Below are 16002 nucleotides of genomic sequence, written 5' to 3'. Positions count from 1 at the left end.
CAAAATTATCCCTCCATTCGAGATGCGGAAATTTGGCGATGCAGCATCTCAAGAGAAATACCACATTCCCTGTGGAAAGGCAAAAAGGTACTTGACACCCTTTATTCGACTCAGAATGTTCCCTCACACAGCCGTCCCCTTTGGAGAGGAGAACACAATTTACGGACTCAATTCGAGAGGAGCCACTGTGCACATTGAAGGGCTCGAGAGAAAACCGGAAGTTCCCCTTCCAACACCAAAGGGGACCTGACTTCCCAGAAGCAACCCCAGCGAGGTCCTGAGGTCCCCGTCGCATCTCGAGGAGCACTCCCAGCTTTCCGCCGCAACTCGCGAAACACCCCAAAATTATCCCCTCCATGCGAGATGAGGAAATTTGGCGAGGCACTATCTCAAGAGAAATACCACATTCCCTCGGAAAGAAAAAAGGTACTTGACACCCTTTATTAGACTCAGAAAGTTCCCTCACACAGCCGTCCCCTTTGGAGAGGACAACACACTTTACGGATTCAATTCGAGAGGAGCCACTGTGCACATTGAAGGGCTCGAGAGGAAACCGGACGTTCCGCTTCCAACAACAAAGGGGACCTTACTTCCCTGAAGCAACCCCAGCGAGTTCCTGTGTACCCCGTTTCAACTCGAGAAGCACCCCAAGCTTCCCGCCGCAACTCGAGAAACACCCCAAAATTATCCCCTCCATGCGAGATGAGGAAATTTGGCGATGCAGCATCTCAAGAGAAACACCACATTCCCTCTCGAAAGGCAAAAATGTACTTGACACCCTTTATTCGACTCAGAAAGTTCCCTCACACAGCCGTCCCCTTTGGAGAAGAGAACACACTTTACGGACTCAATTCAAGAGGAGCCCCTGTGCAGATTGAAGGGCTCGAGAAGAAACCGGAAGTTCCCCTTCCAACACCAAAGGGGACCTGACTTCCCTGAAGCAACCCCAGCGAGTTCCTGAGGTCCCCGTCGCAACTTCAGCAGCACCTCCAGCTTCCCGCCGCAACTCGAGAAACACCCCAAAATTATCCCCTCCATGCGAGATGAGGAAATTTGGCGAGGCAGCATCGCAAGAGAAATAGCACATTACCTCGGAAAGGAAAAAAGGTACTTGACACCCATTATTCGACTCAGAATGTTCCCTCACACAGCCGTCCCCTTTGGAGAGGAGAACACACTTTACGGACTCAATTCGAGAGGAGCCCCTGTGCACATTGAAGGGCTCGGGAGGAAATCGGAAGTTCCCCTTCCAACACCAAAGGGGACCTGAGTTCCCTGAAGCAACCCCAGCGAGTTCCTGAGGTCCCCTTCGAAACTCGAGAGCACACCCAGCTTCCCGCCGCAACTCGAGAAACACCCGAAAATTATCCCCTCCATGCGGGATGAGGAAATTTGGCGATGCAGCATCTCAAGAGAAATACCACATTCCCTCTGGAAAGGCAAAAACGTACTTGACACCCTTAATGCGACTCAGAAAGTTCCCTCACACAGCCGTCCCCTTTGAACAGGAGAACACACTTTACGGACTCAATTCGAGAGGAGCCCCTGTGCACATTGAAGGGCTCGAGAGGAAACCGGAAGTTCCCCTTCCAAGACCAAAGGGGACCTGACTTCCCTGAAGCAACCCCAGCGAGTTCCTGAGGTCCCCGTCGCAACTCGAGAAGCACCCCCAGCTTCGCGCCGCAACTCGAGAAACACCCCAAAATTATCCCCTCAATGCGAGATGAGGAAATTTTGCGATGCAGCATCTCAAGAGAAATACCACATTCCCTCTTGAAATGTAAAAAAGTACTTGACACCCTTTATTCGACTCAGAAAGTTCCCTCACAAAGCCGTCCCCTTTGGAGAGGAGAATACACTTTATGGACTCAGTTCGAGATGAGCACCTGTGCACATATAATGGCTCGAGAGGAAACCGGAAGTTCCCCTTCCAGCACCAAAGGCGACCTAACTTCCCTGAAGGAACCCCAGCGAGTTCCTGAGATCCCCGTCGCAACTCGAGAAACACCCCCAGCTACCCGCCGCAACTCGAGAAACACCCCTAAATTATCCCCTCAATGCGAGATGAGGAAATTTTGCAATGCAGCATCTCAAGAGAAATACCACATTCCCTCTTGAAAGGCAAAAAGGTACTGGACACCCTTTATTCGACTCAGAAAGTTCCCTCACACAGCCCTCCCCTTTTAGAGGAGAACACACATTATGGACTCAATTTGAGATGAGCCCCTGTGCACATTTAAGGGCTCGAGAGGAACCCGGATGTTCCCCTTCCAACATCAAAGAGGACCTGACATCGATGAAGCAACCGCAGCGAGTTCCTGAGGTCCCCGTCGCAACTCGAGAAACACCGCCATCTTCCCGCTGCAACTTGAGAAACACCCCAAAATTATCCCCTCAATGCGAGATGAGGAAATTTTGCGATGCAGCATCTCACGAGAAATACCAAATTCCCTCTGGAAAGGCAAAAAGGTTCTTGACATCCTTTATTCGACTCAGAAATTTCCCTCACACAGCCGTCCCCTTTGGAGAGGAGAACACACTTTCCGGACTCAATTCCAGAGGAGCCCCTGTGCACATTGAAGGGCTCGAGAGGAAACCGGAAGTTCCCCTTCCAACACCAAAGGGGACCTGACTTCCCTGAAGCAACCCCAGCGAGTTCCTGAGGTCCCTGTCCCAACTCGAGAAGCACTCCCAGCTCCCCCCCGCAACTCGAGAAACACCCCAAAATTCTCCCCTCCATGCGAGATGAGGAAATTTGGCGATGCAGCATCTCACGAAAAATACCACATTCCCTCTGGATAGGCAAAAAGCTACTTGACACCCTTTATTCGACTCAGAAAGTTCCCTCACACAGCCGTCCCCTTTGGAGAGGAGCACACACTTTACGGACTCAATTCGAGGGGAGCCCCTGTGCACATTGAAGGGCTCGAGAGGATACCGGAAGTTCCCCTTCCAACACCAAAGAGGACCTGACTTCCCTGAAGCAACCCCAGCGAGTTCCTGAAGTCCCCGTCGCAACTCGAGAAGTACTCCCAGCTTACATCCGCAACTGGAGCAACACCCCAAAATTATCCCCTCCATGCGAGATGAGGAAATTTGGCGATGCAGCATCTCACGAGAAATACCACATTCCCTCCGGAAAGGCAAAAAGGTACTTGACACCCTTTATTCGACTCAGAAAGTTCCCTCACACAGCCGTCCCCTTTGGAAAGGAGAACACACTTTACGGACTCAATTCGAGAGGAGCCCCTGTGCACATTGAAGGGCTCGAGAGGAAACCGGAAGTTCCCCTTCCAACACCAAAGGGGACCTGACTTCCCTGAAGCAACCCCAGCGAGTTCCTGAGGTTCCCGTCGCAACTCGAGAAGCACCCCCAGCTTCTCCCGCAACTCGAGAAACACCCCAAAATTATCCCCTTCATGCGAGATGAGGAAATTTGGTGCTACAGCAATTCAAGAGAAATACCACATTCCCTCTAGAAAGGCAAAAAGGTACTTGACACCCTTTATTCGACTCAGAAAGTTCCCTCACACAGCCGTCCCCTTTGGAGAGGAGAACACACTTTCCGGACTCAATTCCAGAGGAGCCCCTGTGCACATTGAAGGGCTCGAGAGGAAACCGGAAGTTCCCCTTCCAACACCAAAGGGGACCTGACTTCCCTGAAGCAACCCCAGCGAGTTCCTGAGGTCCCCTTCGAAACTCGAGAGCACACCCAGCTTCCCGCCGCAACTCGAGAAACACCCGAAAATTATCCCCTCCATGCGGGATGAGGAAATTTGGCGATGCAGCATCTCAAGAGAAATACCACATTCCCTCTGGAAAGGCAAAAACGTACTTGACACCCTTTATGCGACTCAGAAAGTTCCCTCACACAGCCGTCCCCTTTGGACAGGAGAACACACTTTACGGACTCAATTCGAGAGGAGCCCCTGTGCACATTGAAGGGCTCGAGGGGAAACCGGAAGTTCCCCTTCCAAGACCAAAGGGGACCTGACTTCCCTGAAGCAACCCCAGCGAGTTCCTGAGGTCCCCATCGCAACTCGAGAAGCACCCCCAGCTTCGCGCCGCAACTCGAGAAACACCCCAAAATTATCCCCTCAATGCGAGATGAGGAAATTTTGCGATGCAGCATCTCAAGAGAAATACCACATTCCCTCTTGAAAGGCAAAAAGGTACTGGACACCCTTTATTCGACTCAGAAAGTTCCCTCACACAGCCCTCCCCTTTTAGAGGAAAACACACATTATGGACTCAATTTGAGATGAGCCCCTGTGCACATTTAAGGGCTCGAGAGGAACCCGGATGTTCCCCTTCCAACATCAAAGAGGACCTGACATCGATGAAGCTACCGCAGCGAGTTCCTGAGGTCCCCGTCGCAACTCGAGAAACACCGCCATCTTCCCGCCGCAACTTGAGAAACACCCCAAAATTATCCCCTCAATGCGAGATGAGGAAATTTTGCGATGCAGCATCTCAAGAGAAATGCCACATTCCCTCTTGAAAGGTAAAAATGTACTTGCCACCCTTTATTCGACTCAGAAAGTTTCCTCACACAGCCGTCCCCTTTGGAGAGGAGAACACACTTTACGGACTCAATTCGAGAGGAGCCCCTGTGCACATTGAAGGGCTCGAGAGAAACCCGGACGTTCCCCTTCCAAACGCAAAGGGGCCTGACTCCCTGGAGCAACCCCAGCGACTTCCTGAGGTCCCCGTCGCAACTCGAGAAGCACCCCCAGCTTCCCGACGCAACTCAAGAAACACCCCAAAATTATTCCCTCAATGCGAGATGAGGAAATTTTGCGATGCAGCATCTCAAGAAAAATACCACATTCCCTCTTGCAAAGGAAAAAGGTACTTGACACTCTTTATTCGACTCAGATAGTTCCCTCACACAGCCGTCCCCTTTGGAGAGAACACACTTTATCGACTCGATTCAAGATGAGCCCCTGTGCACATTTAAGGGCTCGAGAGGAACCCGGAAGTTCCCCTTCCAACACCAAAGAGGACATGACTTCCCTGAAGCGACCCCAGCGAGTTCCTGAGGTCCCCGTCGCAACTCGAGAAGCACCGCCAGCTTCCCGCTGCAACTCGAGAAACACCCCAAAATTATTCTCTCAATGCGAGGTGAGGAAATTTTGCAATGCAGCATCTCAAGAGAAATACCACATTTCCTCTTGAAAGGCAAAAAGGTACTTGACACCCTTTATTCGACTCAGAAAGTTCCCTCACACAACAGTCCCATTTGAGGAGTACAGACTTCATTCACTCAATTCGAGATGAGCCCCTGTGCACATTTAAGTGCTCAATAGGAACCCGCAAGTTCCCCTTCCAACACCAAAGGGGACCTTACTTCCCTGAAGCAACCCCAGGGAGTTCCTGTGTTCCCCGTCCCAACTCTTGAAGCACTCCCAGCTTCCCGGTGCAACTCGAGAAACACCCCAAAATTACTCCCTCCGTGCGAGATGAGGAAATTTGGCGATGCAGCATCTAAAGAGAAATACCACATTCCCTCTTGAAAGACAAAAAGATACTTCACACCCTTTATTCGACTCAGGAAGTTCCCTGACACAGCCATCCCTTTTTAGAGGAGAACACACTTTAAGGACTCAATTGGAGATCAGCCCCTGTGTACATTTAAGGGCTCGAGAGGAACACGGAAGTTCCCCTTCCAAGAGCAAATGGGACCTGACTTCCCTGAAGCAAACCCAGCGAGTTCCTGAGGTCCCCGTCGCAACTCGAGAAGCACCCCCAACTTCCCGCCGCGACTCGAGAAACACCCCAAGATTATCCCCTCAATGCCAGATGAGGAAATTTTGCGATGCATCATCTCAAGAGAAATACCACATTCCCTCTTGAAAGGCAAAAAAGTACTTGACATCCTTTATTCAACTCAGGAAGTTCCCTCACACTGCCGTCCCCTTTGGAGAAAACACACTTTATGGACTCAATTCGAGATGAGCCCCTGTGCACATTTAAGGGTTCAAGAGGCACCCGGTCGTTCCCCTTCCAACAGCAAAGGGCCCTGACTTCCCTGAAGCAACCCCAGCGAGTTCCTGAGGTCCCCATCACAACTCTTGAAGGACCCCCAGCTTTCTGCCGCATCTCGAGAAACACCCCAAAATTATCCCCTCAATGTGAAATGAGGAAATTTTGCGATGCAGCATCTCAAGAGAAATATACCTTCCCTCTTGAAAGACAAAAAGGTACTTGACACCCTTTATTCGACTCAGAAAGTTCCCTGACACAACAGTCCCATTTCAGAGGAGTATACTCTTCAATGACTCAATTCGAGATTAGCCCCTGTGTACATTTAAGGGCTCGAGAGGAACCCGGAAGTTTTTCTTCCAAAAGCAAAGGGGACCTTACTTCCCTGAAGAAACCGCAGCGAGTTCCTGAGGTCCCATTCGCAACTCGAGAAGCACCCCCAGCTTCCCGCCGCAACTCCAGAAACACACCAAAATTTTCCCCTCATTGCGAGATGAAGAAATTTTGCGATGCAGCATCTCAAGAGAAATACCACATTCCCTCTTGAAAGGCAAAAACCTACTTGACACCCTTTATTCGACTCAGAAAGTTCCCTCACACAGCCATCCCCTTTTAGAGGAGAACACAGTTTATGGACTCAATTCGAGATGAGACCCTGTGCACATTTAAGGGCTCGAGAGGAAACCGGAAGTTTCCCTTCTAACACCAAAGGGGACCTGACTTCCCTAAAGAAACCCCAGCAAGTTCCTGAGGTTCCCGTCGCACCTCGAGAAGCACACCCAGCTTCCCGCCGCAACACGAGAAACACTCCAAAATTATCCCCTCAATGCGAGATGAGGAAATTTTGCGATGCAGCATCTCAGGAGAAATACCACATTCCCTCTTGAAAGGCAAAAAGTTACTTGACACCCTTTATTCGAGTCAGAAATTTCCCTCACACAGCCGTCCCCTTAGCAGAGAACACACTTTATGGACTCAATTCGAGATGAGACCCTGTGCACATTTAAGGGCTCGATAGGAACCCGGAAGTTCCCCTTCCAACAGCAAAGGGGACCTGACTTCCCTGATGTAACCCCAGCGAGTTCCTGAGGTCCCCGTCGCAACTCGAGAAGCCCCCCCAGCTTCCCGACGCAACTCCAGAAACACAGCAAAATTTTCCCCTCAATGCGAGATGAAGAAATTTTGCGATGCAGCATATCAAGAGAAATACCACATTCCCTCTTGAAAGGCAAAACGTTACTTGACACCCTTTATTCGACTCAGAAAGTTCCCTCACACAGCCGTCCCCTTTTAGAGGGGAATCCACTTTATGGACTCAATTCGAGATGAGTCCCTGTGCACATTTAAGGGCTCGAGAGGAACCCGGAAGTTTTTCTTCCAAAAGCAAAGGGGACCTTATTCCCTGACGCAACCCCAGCGAGTTCCTGAGGTCCCAGTCGCAACTCGAGAAGCACCCCCAGCTTCCCGCCGCAACTCCAAAAACACACCAAAATTTTCCCCTCAATGCGAGATGAAGAAATTTTGCGATGCAGCATCTCAAGAGAAATACCACATTCCCTCTTGAAAGGCAAAAACCTACTTGACACCCTTTATTTGACTCAGAAAGTCCCCTCACACAGCCGTCCCCTTTTAGAGGAGAACACAGTTTATGGACTCAATTCGAGATGAGCCCCTGTGCACATTTAAGGGCTCGAGAGGAAACCGGAAGTTCCCCTTCCAACACCAAAGGGGACCTGACTTCCCTAAAGCAACCCCAGCGAGTTCCTGAGGTTCCCGTTTCACCTCGAGAAGCACACCCAGCTTCCCGCCGCAACACGAGAAACACTCCAAAATTATCCCCTCAATGCGAGATGAGGAAATTTTGCGATGCAGCATCTCAAAGAAATACCACATTCCCTCTTGAAAGGCAAAAAGGTACTTGACACCCTTTATTCGAGTCAGAAAGTTCCCTCACACAGCCGTCCCCTTTGCAGAGAACACACTTTATGGACGCAATTCGAGATGACACCCTGTGCACATTTAAGGGCTCGATAGGAACCCGGAAGTTCCCCTTCCAACACCAAAGGGGACCTGACTTCCCTGAAGCAACCCCAGTGTGTTTCTGAGGTCTTCGTCGTAACTCGAGAAGCACCCGCAGCTTTCCGCCGCAACTCGAGAAACACTCCAATATTATCCCCTCAATGCGAGATGAGGCAATTTTGCGATGCAGCATCTCAAGAGAAATACCACATTCCCTCTTGAAAGGCATAAAGGTACTTGACACCCTTTATTCGACTCAGAAAGTTCCCTCACACAGCCGTCCCCTTTGGAAATGAGAACACACTTTATGGACTCAATTCGAGATGAGTCCCTGTGCACATTGAAGGGCTCGAGAGGAACCCGGAAGTTGCCCTTCCAACGCCAAAGGGGAACTGACTTCCCTGAAGCAACCCCAGCGAGTTCCTGAGGTCACGGTCGCAACTCGAGAAGCACCCCCAGCTTCCCGCCACAACTCGAGAAACACCCCAAAATTATCCCCTCCATGCGAGATGAGGAAATTTGGCGATGCAGCATCTCAAGAGAAACACCACATTCCCTCTGAAAAGGCAAAAAGGTACTTGACACCCTTTTTTCGACCCAGAAAGTTCCCTCACACAGCCGTCCCCTTTGGAGAGAACACACATTATCCACTCAATTCGAGATGAGACCCTGTGCATATTTAAGGGCTTTAGAGGAACCCGGAAGTTCCCCTTCCAACACCGAAGGGGACCTGACTTCCCTGAAGCAACCCCAGCGAGTTCCTGAGGTCCGCGTCGCAACTCGAGAAGCACCCCCAGCTTCCCGCCGCAACTCGTAAAACACACCAAAATTATCCCCTCAATGCGAGATGAGGAAATTTTGCAATGCATCATCTCAAGAGAAATAACACATTCCCTCTTGAAAGGCAAAAAGTTACTTGATACCCTTTATTCGACTCAGAAAGTTCCCTCACACAGCCGTCCCCTTTTAGTGGAGAACAAACTTTATGGACTCAATTCGAGATGAGCCCCTGTGTACATATAAGGGCTCGAGATGAACAGGGAAGTTCCCCTTCCAACAACAAAGGGGACCTGAATTCCCTGAAGCAACGCCAGCGAGTTCCTGAGGTCCCCGTCGCAACTCTTGAAGCACCCCTGGTTCCCGCCGTAACTCGAGAGACACTCCAAAATTATTCCCTCAATGCGAGATGAGAAAATTTTGCGATGCAGCATCTCAAGAGAAATACCACATTCCCTCTTGTAAGGCAAAAAGGTACTTAACACCCATTATTCTACTCAGAAAGTTCCCTCACACAGCCATCCGCTTTTAGAGGAGAACACACTTCATGGACTCAATTCGAGATGAGCCCCTGTGCACATTTAAGGGCTCGAGAAGAACCCGGAAGTTCCCCTTCCAACACCAAAGAGGACCTGACTTCCTTTAAGCAACCCCAGCGAGTTCCTGAGGTCCCCATTGCAACTCGAGAAGAACCACCAGCTTCAAGCCGCAACTATGAAAACACCCCAAAATTATACCCTCAATGCGAGATGAGGAAATTTTCCCATGCAGAATCTCAAGAGAAATACCACATTGCCTCTTGAAAAGCAAAAAGGTACTTGACACCCTTTATTCGACTCAGAAAGTTCCCTCACACAGCCGTCCCTTTGGAGAGGAGAAGACACTTTATGGACTCAATTCGAGATGAGCCCCTGTTCACATTTAAGGGCTTGAGAGGAAACCGGAAGTTCCCCTTCCAAAACCAAAGGGGACCTGACTTCCCTGAAGCGACCCGAGCGAGTTCCTGAGGTCCCCGTAGCAAATTGAGTTGTACCCCCAGCTTCCTGCCGCAACTCGGGAAACACCAAAAAATTATCCCCTCAATGCGAGATGAGGAAATTTTGCGATGCATAATCTCAAGAGAAATACCACCTTCCCTCTTGAAAGGCAAAGTTTTCTTGACACCCTTTTTTGGGACGCAGAAATTTCACTATCATCCATCCCCATTGGAGAGGAAAATAAACTTTACGAACTCAATTCGAGATGAGCCCCTATTCCCATTTAACGGCTCTAGAGCAAACCTAAATTTTCCTTTCCAACAAAAAGGGGATTTGACTTCCCTGAAGAAACCCGAGCAAGGTCCTGATGTCCCCATCGTACCTCGAGAAGTACCCCCAGATTCCTGCCGCAACTCGAGAAACACCACAAAATTATTCCCTCAATGCGAGATGAAGAAATTTTGCGCTGCAGTATTTCAAGAGAAACACCACATTCCTTCTTGCAAGGCAAAAGGGTACAGGACACCCTTTTTGCGACTCAGAAAGTTCCCTCACACAGCCGTCCCCTTTGGAGAGGAGAACACACTTTATGGACTCAATACGAGATGAGCCCATATTCCCACTTAATTGCTCGGGAGTAAACCGGAAGTTCAGCTTACAACTCCAATGGGGACCTGACTGCCCTGAAGCAACCAGAGCGACATCCTGGGGTCCCCGTCGCAACTCGAGCAGTTACCACAGCTTCCCGCCACAACCAGAGAAAAACCACAAAATTTTCACCGCAACGCGAGGTGAGGAAATTTTGTGCTGCATCTCAAAAGAAATATCACATTCCCGCTTGAAAGGCAATGGGTACTTGACACCCTTTATTCGACTCAGAAATTTCACTAACATCAGTCCCCATTGGAGAGGAGAACACATTTTATGGACTCAATTCTAGATGAGCCCCTATTCCCATTAACAGCTCGAGAGTAAACCGGAGGTTCCCCTTCCAACAAAAAAGGGGTCCTGACTTCCGTGAAGCAACCCGAGCGAGTTCCTGAAGTCCCCGTCTCAACCTGAGAAGCACCCCCAGCTTCCCGCTGCAAATCGAGAAACACCACAAAATTATCCCCTCAATATGAGAGGAGGAAATTTTGCGATGCAGAATCTCAAGAGAAATACCACAATCCCTTTTGAGGAGGCAAAAACGTACTTGACACCCTTTATTCGACTCAGAAAGTTCCCTCAAACAGCTGTCCCCTTTGGAAAGGAGAACACACTTTATGGACTCAATTCGAGATGAGCCCCTGTTCACATTTAAGGGCTCGAGAGTAAACCGTAAGTTCCCCTTCCAACATCAAAGGGGAGCTGACTTCCCTGAAGAAATCCAAGCGAGTTCCTGAGGTCCCCGTCGCTACTAGAGAAGCACCCCCAGCTTCCCGCCGCAACTCGGGAAACACCACAAAATTATCCCTTAAATGCGAGATGAGGAAATTTGGCGATGCAGAATCTCAAGAGAAATACCACATTCCCTCTTTAAGGCAAAAAGGTACTTGACACCCTTTATTCGACTCAGAAAGTTCCCTCACACAGCCGTCCCGTTTTAGAGGAGAACACACTTTATGGACTCATTTGGAGATGAGCCCCTGTTCACATTTAAGGGCTCGAGAGGAAACCGGAAGTTCCCCTTCCAACACCAAAGGGGACCTGACTTCCCTGAAGCAACCCCATCGAGTACCTGAGGTCCCCGTCGCAACTCTAGAAGCACCCCCAGCTTCCCGCCGCAACTCGAAAAACACCCCAAAATTATTCCCTCAATGCGAGATGAGGAAATTTTGCGCTGCAGAATCTCAAGAGAAATACCACATTTCCTCATAAAAGGCAAAAGGGTACTAAACTCCCTTTATGCAACTCAGAAAGTTCCCTCACACAGCCGTCCCCATTGGGAGGAGAACACACTTTATAGACTCTATTCGAGAAGAGGCCCTATTCACATTAAAGGGTTCGAGAGTAATACGGAAGTTCCCCTTCCAGCACAAAATGGGACCATACTTGCCTGAAGTAACTCGAGTGTGGTCCAGAGGTACTCGTTGGAACTGCAGAAGTACCCCCAGCTTCCCAACCCAATTCGTGAAACACCAAAAAATTATCCCTTCCATGTGAGATGACGAAATTTTGCGCTGCAGAGTCTCAAGAGAAATCCCACATCCCCGGTTGAAAGGCAATAGTGTACATGACTCCCTTTAGGCGACTCAGAATATTCCCAAACATCCGTCCTCAGTGGAGAGGAGAACACACTTTAAGGACTCAAATCGAGAAGAGGCAATATTCCCATTTAACGGCTCGAGAGTATTCCGGAAGTTCCCCTTCCGACACAAAAGTGGACTTGACTTCCCTGAAGCAACCCGAGCGAGTTCCTGAGGTCCCCGCCGCAACTCGAGAAGTACCCCCAGCTTCCCGCCACAATTCGAGAAACACCACAAAATTATCCCCTCAATGAGAGATGAGGTTTTTTGCGCTGCAGAATCTCAAGAGAAATCCTACATTCCCGCTTGAAAGGCAAAAGCGTACTTGACACACTTTATGCCACTCAGAAAGTTCAAAAATATCCGTCCCGTTGGAGAAGATAACACACTTTAGGGACTTAACTGGAGAAGAGGCCCTATTCCCATTAAAGGGCTCAAAAGTATTCCGGAAGTTCCCCTTCCAGCACAAATGGTACCTGATTCCCTGAAGGAACTCGAGTAAGTTTCTGAGGTCCCCATCGCAAGTGGAGAAACACCACAAAATTTTCCCCACAATGTGAGATGAGGAAAATTTGCGCTGCAGAATCTCAAGTGAAATCCCAGATATCCGCTTGAAAGGCAAAAGGGTACTTGACTCCCTTTAGCCGACTCAGAATGGTCCCTAACATTCGTCCTCAGTGGAGAGGATAACACACTTTATGGACTCAACTCCAGTAGAGGCCCTATTCCCATTAAAGGGCTCAAGAGTAATCCGGAAGTTCTCCTTCCAGGAAAAAAGGGGCCTGATTCCCTGAAGTAACTCGAGAAAGTTCCTGAGGTCCCCTTCGCAACTCGAGAAGCACAACAAAATTATCCCCTCAATGAGGAAATTTTGCGCTGCAGAGTCGCAAGTGATATCCCACATTCCCGCTTGAAAGGCATAATGGTACCTGACTCCCTTTAGGCGACTCAGAATGTTCCCTAACATCCGTCCTCAGTGGAGAGGAAAACACACTTCATGGACTCAAATCGAAAAGAGGCTATATTCCCATTTAAAGGCTCGAGAGTAATCAAGAAGTTCCGCTTCCAACACAAAAAAGGACTTGACTTCCCTGAAGCAACCTGAGCGAGTTCCTGAGGGTCCCGTCTCAACTCCAGAAGTACCCCCTGCTTCCCGCGCCAACTCGAGAAACGACACAAATGCGAGATGAGGTAATTTTCTGCTGCAGAATCTCAAGAGAAATCCCGCCTTCCCGCTTGAAAGCAAAAGGGAACTTGACACACTTTGTGCCACTCAGAATGTTCCCTAACATCCGTCCCCATTGGAGAGGTATACACACTTTATGGACTCAACTCCAGAAGAGGCCCTATTCCCATTAAAGGGCTCGAGACTAATCCGGAAGTTCCCCTTCCAGCACAAAAGGGGACCTGACTTCCCTGAAGAAACTCGAGTGAGTTCCTGAGGTCGCCATCTAAACTCAAGAGGTACCCCCAGCGTCCCGCCGCAATTCAAGAAACACCACAAAATATTCCCCTCAATGAGAGATGAGGTTTTTTGCGCTACAGAATCTCAAGAGAAATCCTACATTCCGGCTTGAAAGGCAAAAGGGTACTGACTCCGTTTACGCGACTCAGAATGTTCCCTAACATCCTTCCTCAGTGGAGAGGAAAACACACTTTATGGACTCAAATCGAGAAGAGGCATTTTTCCCATTTAACAGCTCGAGAGGAATCCGGAAGTTCCCCTTCCAACACAAAAAAGGACTTGACTTCCCTGAAGCAACCCGAGCGAGTTCCTGAGGTCCCCGACGCACCTCGAGAAGTACCACCAGCTTCCCGCCGCAACTCGAGAAACACCACAAAATTATCCCCTCAATGCGAGATGAGGAAATTTTGCGCTGCAGAATCTCAAGAGAAATCCCACATTCCCACTTGAAAGGCAGAAGGGTACTTGACTCCCTTTAGGCGACTCAGAATGTTCCTTAACTTCCATCCTCAGTGAAGAGGAGAACAAATTTATGGACTAAAATGGAGAGGAGGCAATATTCCCTTTTAACATCTCGACAGTAATCCAGAAGTTCCCCTTCCAAAACAAAAGGCGACTTGACTTCCCTGAAGCAACCCGAATGAGTTCCTGAGGTCCCCGCCATAGCTAGAGAAGTGCCCCCTGCTTCCCACCACAACTGGAGAAACACCACAAAATTATCCCCTCAATGTGAGATGAGGTTATTTTGCGCTGCGGAATCTCAAGAGATAACATACATTCCCGTTTGAAAGGCAAAAGTGTACTTGACACACTTTATGCCACACAGAAAGTTCAAAAATATCCGTCCCCATTGGAGAGAATAACACTCTTTATGGACTAAACTACAAAAGAGGCGCTATTCCCATTAAAGGGCTCGAGAGTAATCCGGAAGTTCCCCTTCCAGCACAAATGGGACCCGATTCCCTGAAGTAACTCGAGTAAGTTTCTGAGGTCCCCATCGCAACTCGAGAAACACCACATAATTATCCCCACAATGTGAGATGAGGAAATTTTGCGCTGCAGAATCTCAAGAGAAAAACCACATTCCCGCTTGAAAGGCAAAAGGGTATTTGACACCGTTTAGGCGACTCAGAATGGTCCCTAACATCCGTCCTCAGTGAGAGGAGAACACACTTTATGGACTGAAATCGAGAAGAGCTAATATTCCCATTTAAAGGCTCGAGACTAATACGGAAGTTCTCCTTCCAAAACCAAAGGGGACTTGACTTCACTGAGGCAAGTGAGTGAGTTCCTGAGGTCCCAGTCGCAACTCGAGAAGTAATCACTGCTTCCGCCGGCAACATGACAAACACCACAAAATTATCCCCTCAATGACAGATGAGGAAATTTTGCTATGCAGCATCTCAAGAGAAAACCCACATTCCCTCTTGAAAGGCAAAAAGGTACTTGACACCCTTTATTTGACTCAGAATGTTCACTCACACAGCCGTGCACTTTGGAGAGGAGACCACACTTTATGGACTCAATTCGAGATGAGCCCCTGTTCACATTTAAGGGCTCGAGAGGAACCCGGAAGTTCACCTTCCAAAACCAAAGGGGACCTGACTTCCCTTAACCAACCAGAGCAATTGCCTGAGGTCCCCGTCGCAACTCGTGAAGCACCCCCAGATTCCCGCCGCAACTCGAGAAACACCCCAAAATTATCCCGTCAATGCGAGATGAGGAAATTTTGCAATGCAGCATCTCAAGGGAAATACCACATTCATTCTTGAAAGGCAAATTTACTTGACAACCTTTATTCGACTCAGAAAGTTCCCTCACACAGCCGTCCCCTTTGGAGAGAACACACTTTATGGACTCAATTCGAGATGAGACACTGTGCATTTTGAAGGGCTCGAGAGGAATCCGGAAGTTCCCCTTCCAAAACCAAAGGGGACCTGATTTCCCTGAAGCAACCCCAGCGAGTTCCTGAGGTCCCCGTCGCAACTCGAGAAGCACCCCCAGCTTCCCGCCGCAACTCGAGAAACACCACAAAATTATATCCTCAATGGGAGATAAGGAAATTTTCCCATGCAGAATCTCAAGAGAAATACCACATTGCCTCTTGAAAGGCAAAAAGGTACTTGACACCCTTTATTCGACACTGAAAGTTCCCTCACACAGCCGTCCACTTTGGAGAGAACACACTTTATGGACTCAATTCGAGATGAGCCCCTGTGCACATTGAAGGGCTAGAGAGGAAATGGAAGTTCCTCTTCCAACATCAAAGGGGACCTGACTTCCCTGAAGCAACCCCAGCGAGTTCCTGTGGTACCCGTCGCAACTCGAGTAGAACCCCCAGCTTCCCGCCGCAACTCGAGAAACACCCCAAAATTATCCCCTCAATGCGAGATGAGGAAATTCTGCGAAGCACCATCTCAAGTGAAATACCACATTCCCTCTTGAAAGGCAAAAAGTTACTTGACACCCTTTATTCGACTCAGAAAGTTCCCTCACACAGCCGTCCCTTTTGGAGACGAGAACACACTTTATGGACTCAATTCGAGATGAG

The sequence above is a fragment of the Moschus berezovskii genome, chromosome 18, assembly GCF_049115385.1.
Source record: "Moschus berezovskii isolate FMDL1 chromosome 18, NW_MosBer_1.0, whole genome shotgun sequence".
NCBI lineage: Eukaryota > Metazoa > Chordata > Mammalia > Artiodactyla > Moschidae > Moschus > Moschus berezovskii.
Note: the sequence above shows the minus strand (reverse complement) of the source record.